The sequence below is a fragment of the Pinus tabuliformis genome, chromosome 2_1 (genome assembly GCF_031772625.1).
Source record: "Pinus tabuliformis cultivar Carrire ecotype Pingquan chromosome 2_1, CPIR1, whole genome shotgun sequence".
NCBI classification, from domain to species: domain Eukaryota; kingdom Viridiplantae; phylum Streptophyta; class Pinopsida; order Pinales; family Pinaceae; genus Pinus; species Pinus tabuliformis.
Genome location: NC_142299.1, coordinates 310,972,549 through 310,982,762, shown reverse-complemented (window position 1 = coordinate 310,982,762; position 10,214 = coordinate 310,972,549).

Below are 10,214 nucleotides of genomic sequence, written 5' to 3'. Positions count from 1 at the left end.
TCGTGGGATAGTCTGGTTATTGCGATAGGTAGCAATGCAATTGCCTTGCATTTTGATGAAATAGTCTCAGCCTTGTTGACGGAAGAGATGAGATGGAAAAATATGGAGAGCCAAAATGGTGATGCCTTGTCTGTACAAGGACGGTCCTAAAACAGAAACAAAAATAAATCATCAAGTGGGAGATCTAAATCTCCAGGAAAACCTGTAAAGGTGGTGTGTTGGAAATGTGGAAAGGAAGGGCACTTCAAAAGGGGCTATAAATCTAAAGCTCCTGACAAAGGAAAGGGATCCGATGAGGCTCCTTCTGCAGAGGCAAAAACCACCTCAGATGAAGGTGGGGATGTGTACTTGGCTTCTTCAAGTACACATGTAGATCATGAGGCAGGGTTGATTGACTTAGGTGCATTCTTTCACTTCACTCCCCATAGAGAGTGGTTCTGTGAGTATGAGAAATATGATGGTGGTGATGTCTTCTTGGGGGATGACAGGAAGGCTAGAATCATTGGTCGTGGAAAAGTAAAGTTGAAGCTGCAAGGTGGAAGGGTTAGAACAATTTTGGGTGTTCTACATATTCCTGCATTAGCCAGGAATTTGATTTCTGTTAGTAAGCTGGATGATGCAGGTGTAAAAATAGTGTTCGAGAAGGATACCTGAAAGATGGTTCGGGGAGCACTCGTATTGATGCAGGGAGTTCGGATTAGAACTCTGTAAAAGCTGAAAGGTAGCACTGATGTTGATGGGTGCAATAGTTCTGTGGTTTCTAAAACTGCAGCAGAAAATCTAGTGGTCTCTGGAGAAAAGACCATGCTGTGGCATCAAAGGCTTGGACATATTGGAGAGAAGGGCCTTCAAATACTCCATGGTAAAGGTATTGTAGAAGGTATGAGTAATAGCTCTCTGGATTTTGATTTCTGTGAAAATTGTGTATATGGGAAGCAGAATCAGGTGAGTTTCTCCTCTTGTGGTAAGAGGGAGAAACATAAATTAGAGCTTGCGCACAGTGATGTGTTTGGACCTGTGAAGGTTCCATCACTGGGTAAGTCTGTGTACTATTTATTATTTATAGATGACTTCTCAAGGAATACATGGATATATTTCCTTAAGAAGAAATCTGAAGTCTTTGATAGGTTTAAAGAATTTAAGGCTCTAGTGGAAAACCAGATAGAGAAGAAGATAAAGGTGCTGAGGACAGATAATGGTGGATAGTTTTGCAGTAAGGAATTTGAAGAATTCTGCAACAAGTGTGGTATAGCACGGCAAAAGAGTAATCCATATACACCTCAGCAAAATGGAGTTGCAGAAAGAATGAACAAGACGTTGATGGAAAGGGCAAGAAGCATGCTCAGTGGTGCCTATTTAGGACATGAATTCTGGGCAGAGGCGGTGGATACTGCATGTTACCTGGTCAACAGGTCACCTTCATCAGTGTTGGAGGATAAGACTCCACAAGAGGTATGGACTGGTAAGAAGCCCTCTCTTTCACATCTGAGGGTATTTGGATGTGATGCATATGTGCATGTTCCAAAGGAGAAAAGAACAAAGTTGGATAGTAAATCTGAAAAGTGCATCTTTATTGGGTGTAAGGATGGTTTAAAGGGTTATAAGCTTTGGAACCCAGTAACAAGGAAGGTTATGTACAAATGAGATGTGGTGTTCAGAGAGGTGAAAGATGTTATTAAACATGAAGTCCAACCAAAGGAACCTGAGAAGATAGAGTTTGAGCTAAAGGAGGAAGAAGCAGACTCTACAGTGGAGGATGAATCAGAAGATGAAGAGCCACAAACTCCGGCTGTGAGAATATCACTTTGAGAAAGAAGGCAGCTAGAAAGGTATAGTCCATCTACTTTTTGTTCAAATTTTTCTTTGTTTGTTACTGATGATGATGCCAGAACTGTGAAGGAAGCAGTGGATTTAGAGGATGGAAAACTCTGGAAAGAGGCCATGGTTGATGAAATGGCATCTTTGCACAAAAATGAGGCTTGGGATCTAGTGGAGTTTTCGGCTGGAAGGAAACCCATTGGCAACAAATGGGTGTTCAAAAAGAAGACAAATGCAGAAGGAAAAGTGGAGAAATACAAAGCTCGGTTGGTAGCGAAAGGTTATTCCCAGGTGTCGGGAATTAATTTTGGTGATATTTTTTCTCCTGTTGCCAAGGTAACTTCTATTAGATTACTTTTATCTGTTGTTGCTGCTTTTGATTTTGAGGTATAACAGATGGATGTGAAGAAAACATTTCTTAACGCGGATCTGGAGAGGAGATCTACATGAAGCAACCTGAAGGCTTTGCGGTGAAGGGTAAGAAAGAACTAGTATGTAAGTTAAAGAAGTCTCTATATGGGTTAAAACAGTCACCAAGGATGTGGTATCAAAAATTTGATACATTTATACAGGGACCTAGCTTCACCAGAAGCAAAGCAGATCACTGTGTATATTTTAAATTAATTGGTGACCGTGTTATTTATCTGGTCTTGTATGTGGATGATATGTTGTTGGTTGGAAATGACAAAGAAGTTATCCAGGATTTGAAGGCCCAATTGTCCTCCAAATTCGACATGAAAGATCTTGGTGCTGCAAACTATATTTTGGGCATGGAAATTAAAAGAGATCGGGAAAAGAGGAAGCTTTGGTTAAACCAGAGGAAGTATGTCGAGACAATATTGTAGAGGTTTAATATGCAGGATAGTAAATCGGTGAAGGTTCCTATTCCTGTAGGTGTGATGTTATCTGCTGAACAATGTCCCAAGACACAAGAAGAGGAAGAGGACATGTCCCGTGTTCCATATGCAAGTACAGTTGGTAGCCTGATGTATGCAATGGTCTGTACTAGACTAGACATTTCACATTCAGTGGGAGTATTGAGCAGGTTTATGTCAAAACCAGGGAAGGAGTACTAGACAACAGTGAAGTGGGTTTTTAGGTATTTTCGTGGCATTAGTGATTATGGTTTGTGCTACCAAGGAAGACCAGGGTTGGACAGAGTGTTGAATATTCATGGCTTTGTTGATGCAGACTGGGCTGAAGATCTGGATCAGAGAAGATCTACAAGTGGGCATGTGTTTAACCTATTTGGAGGTGCAGTCAGTTGGATGAGTAAGAAACAATCTGTAGTGGCACTGTCAACTACAGAGGCAGAATACATGGCAGCCACTCATGCAAGCAAGGAAGCAGTTTGGTTGCAGAGATTGTGTTCAAGTATGGGGTTAGTACAGGAAGCTATAAGGATAGACTGTGACAGCCAAAGTGCAATTTTCTTGGCAAAGAACCCCACATATCATTCAAAGATAAAGCACATTGATGTTCAGTATCACTTTGTGAGGGATATGATAGAAGACAAAAAGGTGTTTCTGGTAAAGGTGGACACTTTGAAGAATACTGCAGATGCATTGACAAAATCTGTGAGCTTTGAGAAGTTCTCTTGGTGTAGAGAGACAATGGGAATTTCAGGACTGGAAAAATGACTAAGCTCTCTTGTGGCCCTCTATGGAAAGAAAACAACAAGTGGGAGAATGTTAGTTTATGTTATATTATTTCCACGTAGTTAACAGGGGGTTTGAGGGGCACATGTAACCCAACTTTATGGGGTCTGGGGCAGCGCCCCGACAAATTTTGGTTTTGGACCCTATGTTAGGTTGGGCGGACCCACCTATGGTTTTGTGCATGATTTTGCACATGTTTTTTGGACGTGATGCTTTTCGGTCCATGGTATTGGATGCGATGGTTTTCGGTCCATGGTATTGGATGCTTCAGCATGTATAAATATGTATTCTAACAATGAAAGGAACATAATGAAAAAATCAAGCTGGTAGTCCTAGTTTTGGGATCTAGGGGAAAATCTCTGTGTATATGTGTTTTATGTGTTCTGCTCTTGCATTATTTATTTTATGTGTTTTAGAATTCATATGCAGGTAACTTCTGTACGGAGTTAAAACCTACACCCCCTTAGGAAAAAATGGTCCCCATTACGCTGCGTTTCTCCATGAGATGATGAAACTTCTGCTGAACTTGGTCCCTGGTGAGCCACTTGCCCTGGTGAAGTAGTTGGCCTGCTTTGATAACTCGATATAGTTGGATCCTTTGCTGTCGGGTGTTCTTGATCTGCGTGTCCATGATCTAATCAGTTGTGGCTTGCTCCATGCAATCTGGATTTAACTATGTAGGTGTGAGCTATTCTACAATGTCTGATGTGTCCAACAATGGTGGGAAATATGGTCGAAGGCAGTCCACATTGAACACTAGGTGCAGGCGAAGGAATGGGGGAATGCTAAGCTCAAATGCATTGTCTCCCATAACCTTGGTAATGGTGTAAGGACCATATCAGAGTGGTCTGAGTTTCCGATAGGCTCCGGTAAGGCGTTCCTTATGAAAATGCAACCAGACTTTGTCACCCACCTGAAACTTGTGTGGTACCCGATGTTGATCATGTCACTTCTTGTACTTGGCATTTGACTTCTCCAAAATGTCATGGACTTGCTGGTGGATATGTTGGATGTGCTCAATGAAGTTGTTTGCCTTATTGACTTCTGATTGGACATAAGCCAAATCTGCCTAAGTAGCTGCAAATGGTATGGCCACATCAATGAGAAATAGTGGCTGGAATCCCAAGCCCACCTAAAAAGGGTTGTGGCTAGTCGAGCTGTGGAGAGCCTGGTTATAGTTATGCTGGACATAGGGGAGGATCTCATCCCATGTGCGTGGATGCTTTGAGTTGTACATGCGGAGAATGTGTACGATCATTCTATTGATGACCTCTGTCTAGCCATTAGTTTGGGGATGGAAAGCTGTGTACTTAGTGAGCTTGGTGTCCAACATCGACCAAAGACTGGAGAAAAATGTACTGAGGAACCTGTTATCTTGATCTGAGATGATAGACTGTGGTATCCCAAAGTGTACCCACACTCGTTCAAAGAAGAGTTTAGCAGTGACTTTTGCTGTGATATTCTTCTTGCAGGCAGCCATAATGGCCATCTTTGAGAATCTGTCAACGACCACAAAAACACAGTCGTTTCCATACTTAGTCGAAGGAAGGCCCAACAAGTAATCCATGGAGATCGATTCCCAAGGTTGACTAGGGGTAGGCAGTGATGTATAGAGGCCTTGCTTCTTGATGGTTGGTTTGGTAATGGCGCAGGAAGTGTAGGATTTGATGTACTTCCTGACATCATGTTGAATATTCGACCAATAGAAATACATCTACAGTACTGCCACTATTTTCTCAACCCCAAAATGTCTAGCGGTCCGACTGTAGTGTGCTTCCCAAATGTTAAAATTGGAAACTAGGGCCAAATTCCATGTGGGTCATCTTATTTATGGCAACTGATATTTTTCTTGGATCCCTCTCATTGAGAGGTGTAGGATTGATCTAAAGATCAACCAATTTTGATAAGTATTGATGGAGTTATGAATTTATTTGCGTTTAAGACAATTCATCAAGGTTGGCCAACAACCAAATAAACCCCACATGTGCTCAACGTTTTAGTATAAATAGAGGTGGCCTTCAGGTCATTTCAACACACTTGGTATATCTTCCTCTCTCTACTTGTCTTTGGGTTTTAGTAGGAGGAGAGATCCTAAGGAATAAAATTGCCCTGATCTAGAGGGCAGAAAACTGGAACTGTCGGAAAAGTCGGAAAAGCTCGAACTACTGGAAATTCTCGAACTGCCAGAAATTCCGAAAATGTCGGAAAAGTCGGAACAACCAGAAAATCCGGAAAAGCTGGAAAATCTGGAAAAGCCAGAAAAGCTGGAACGGCTGAAACTGTCAGAAAAGCCGGAACTACCGGAAAATCTAGAACTTTCGGGACTACTGAAACTGCTGGGAAAAACCGGAACTGCGGGGAACAGTCGGAACTGCCAGAACTGCCAAAACTGCCAGGAACTGTTGAAACAGCCAGAGCATCTGTCTCCGAAGGAGAGCAAAGTGAAAGGGACAAATAATTAACATTGGGATAGTTGTATAGTACTTAGCAGAAAATACACCAAGCATGCAATGTTACAGCTAGCATGCAAGGGACAACAAGCAAGCAAGGTGCAGCCAACACATAGGTCAGGATGGCAACATGGTGCAACAATGGCACATAATGCGGTACAGTGAAGGGTATAGTCATGATTAGTGAAGTGTGATGAGATGTAGCATAGTGATGATGGGTGCAGCATGGTGCAACGCGGTGAGGTGCATCATGATGATGAAATGCAGTACAATGATGGGTGAAGGAGTCACCTTGGAGAATTAGTTGAAGTAGCATGTCTTCAACTGATCTCATGTATCATCTTCTTAGAGATGATCTATGCTCTTATCTAGATAAGTAAAAGTGTTGACTTCTGTTGTAAACGTACTATCTCTCTCTCTCTCTCTGCTGAACTATTGAAAAACATATAAGAAGAATTGATCAAGGGTTTCCCCACATTGGGGTTTGTCCCTGGCTAGCGCCACATCTTGTGTCCTCTTGTCTTGGATTGTCTTCTGCAATTTATGTTTATGTTCTATCTACAATTTACTTTAATGCTAATGTGATTGCTAATCTGGAAAAAATATGGAGCTAACAGTGAAAATTGAAATAAATTGCTCTAAGCATTGAACATACCTAAAATTAACATGGTATCAGAGCTGAGGTGAAGACAATGACCAAGCAAGAGTGAAAGAGCAATCACCGAAGATAGTTGGGAAAGGAAAAAAGGATCAATGGATTCCTCATCCCTCTTCAAATTCACCAAGGGTGAATTCGAAGCATAGAATATTATCAAAATGGCACAGCGGAATATGGCCTACCTAAAGATCACATCATTGGAAGACCGGATCTCAGGGTGGAAGGAAAGGCAGATAACTAGTTTGGCCATTATATGAAGGAGTGTCCGAATGGCAGGGACACATCACTTGATGATGATAACAATAATTCCAGCAACATCTTCAATGATCAAAGGAATGACAGGTAATGCAGGTCATCAAGGAAATGGCCGAATCTTCATAGAAAGCAAGGAACCCCAGGTATGAAGAATCAAATGTTGTTTCTGATAAGATAAAGAAGTGAATCTTGTATTGGCCCTCTCCTTCAGATTCTTTGGGAATCTTTCTTATAGATTGTAGTGCTTCAAGGCACTTCATCGGATAGATGGGTGCACTCTCTAATTTGGTAGAGATGGAAACAATCGTGGGATTATACTTGGAGCCGATGCCACCTATCCCAGAAAGGTTGTAGGGAATTTTAACTCTCAATTGAATAAGAGTAACTCGATTCATTTACAGAATCTCTTTTATGTACCTAATCGCAAGAAGAACCTGGTGTCCATATCGGAAATGGAAGTCAAAGGTTTCAGGGTGGCATTCATCGATGGAAAGGTACGTGTTAAAAAATATAATTTTCCAAGATGTTTTTTTCTCATGGGTTTAGGGTTGGCAATTTGTATCAAGTTGCAGGATGGTCCATTAGGGATCATGTCAATTGACATATCGTATCTATAACACCAGAGGTCTACCTATGGGGCCCTACCTGATGTGAGTCAAATGGTGATAGGGATGTATGAATTCAAGTAGAGCATGAAGCTACATGTCTGAGTTGTACTGAAAGAAAATCTTATAAGGGGACCATTCCCCTCATGCAGAAGGTCCACAGGTTTGAAACAACCCGAGGAGTTTGAGATTCATGATCGGGAATGTCATGTATACAGGTGGAAGAAAGCCCTCTATGGTTTGAAGAAAAACACCCCGGGCATAGTATGAGAGGATTGATAGCTGTCTGATGAAGTTGAGATTCACTGGGAGTGAAACCGATCCAAACCATTATACGAAGGTTGTGGATGATAGACCTCTCATACTGGCACCTTATGAGGACGACCTATTTTTGACAGTGCATACCCTCTCATTTGCAGAAGTAAGAGGGAGTTGGATTCCGGATGTGGAATGATAAATTGCAAGCCTATGACTACCTCAAGGATCTTAACTTTCAGAAGTTATATGGTAGTGATGTCAAACCAGATCTAGGAAATGCCTCTGAGTTTCATAAACTCATTCACTTTGATGTTCTTGGTGAACTTCCGTCCGGACATATGTTTTGCAGTTAGCATGGTGAGCTCATATTTGGTTGAGCCTCACTGGATTGGTGCCAAGAATCTTCTGAGATATCTTCGGGGCACAATCTCTCATGGATTGAGATATACTGCCGGAAATATGAAATTGCATGATTATTCGAATGCTGACTGGGCAGGTAGTGTGGAGGATCACTACAACACTTCTCAGTGCTGGTTCTCTTTGGATTCTGCTTCGATATCATGGATAAGCAGGAAGCAGAAGTCGGTTGCTGTAAGCATCACCGAGACCGAATACATAGCTATGAGTATGATCTCATGTGAAGCTGCATGGTTGCAGAAGCTCTTAAGTGAGATGTTTATACACATGATGAATACCACTGTGATACTTTGTGACAACTAGAGGGGGGATTCGATTATTGAGGAATCCCGTATTCGATGATTGCTCTAGCAGATAGACATCAGTTACTGCCTTATCTGCGATATGGTAAGTCCATGAGCGAGGAGGCTCCATCGCATTGAGACTGATGTACAAGTTGCTGAGATTTTTTCAAAGCCCCAGGAAAAGGTCAAATCTGTGACTTTCCCGAATGACTTGGAGTCATTGAGAGGCCTTCTTATAAGGGTCCTGCATGTTGCATGCATTGAGCTCTGGGGGGCTTGGGGTACTTACTGGAGCAACATACGACCACAGGGCGACTCACCCTCCCCTGGTGGTGCGTTATGTATAGGATGACAGGTTCAACTTTCCCCTGTGATACCCCATGACGACTGTGGAATAGGATGATTAGTTCTCTTGTGGGCCAGGATGATTTGTTCTCCGTGGTGTCTATGGAACATGATGATTAGTTCTCCTGTGGGCCAGGATGATTTTTTCTCCATGGTGACTGTGGAACAGGATGATTAGTTCTCTTGTGGGCCAGGATGATTAGTTCTACGTGGCATCCATTGATAAGATGATTCGTTCTCCCGTGGACAGGATGATTAGTTCTCCTGTCGAGGCACCCTACCCATGCAGTCTGGGACTCATGGGAAGTACCTCTCATCTGATCAATGATGAGAGAAATGAGGATAGGGACCATAGTAGTACTATCAATGGACACATCGCTTTATCTACTGTACTCCCTATGCTAGAATGATCTCCACTGATCTGGGATCAATATGAGTGGTTTGAGACACTCTCTTGTGACATTGATCTGGGATCAATGAAACTGATTTGGGATCAATATGAGTGGTTTGAGACATTCTCTTATGACATTGATCTGGGATCAATGAAACTGATCTGGGATCAGTATGAGTGGTTTGAGATGCTCTCTTGTGACATTGATCTGGGATCAATGAAACTGATCTAGGATCAGTATGAGTGGTTTGAGACACTCTCTTGTGACATTGATCTGGGATCAATGAAACTGATCTAGGATCAGTATGAGTGGTTTGAGACACTCTCTTGTGATATTGATCTGGGATCAATAAAACTGACTTCGGGTTAGTAAGAGTGATGTGACACACTCTCTTCAAATGAAATTGACTTCGGGTCAGTAGAGAATGGTATGAGACATTCTCAATCAATTCTTCTTCTTCATGGTTTAGCGGAGCAGAGTAAAGCAGAGCAGAGCAGATCTCAACAGATGAGCAGAGCAGAGCTCAACAGATGAGCAGAGAAGAGCAAAGCTTAGCAGATCAGAGCAAAGTGGAGCAGTGCAGGGCACTAATTGCAGAGATAGTACAGTCAGACATATGGATCAATGGATGGAGTTGTCCCTAGTTGAGAGGGAGTGTTAAAATTGGAAACTAGGGCCAAAATCCATGTGGGTCATCTTATTTATGACAACTAATATTTTTATTGGACCCCACTCATCGAGAGGTGTAGGATTGATCTAAATATCATCCGATTCCGATAAGTATTCATGGAGTTATGAATTTATTTGCGTTATAAGACAATTTGTGAAGGTCGGCCAGCAACCAAATAAACCCCACATGTGCTCAATGTTTTAGTATAAATAGAGGTGGCCTTCAAGTAATTTCAACACACTTGGGATCTCTTCCTCTCTCTACCTGTCTTTGGGTTTTAGTAGGAGGAGAGATCCTAAGGAATAACGTTGCCCTGATCCAGAGCGCAGAAAGCTGGAACTGCCGGACAAGCCAGAACTGCTAGAAAAGCCAAAAAAGCTGGAACTGCTGGAAATGCCGGAAAA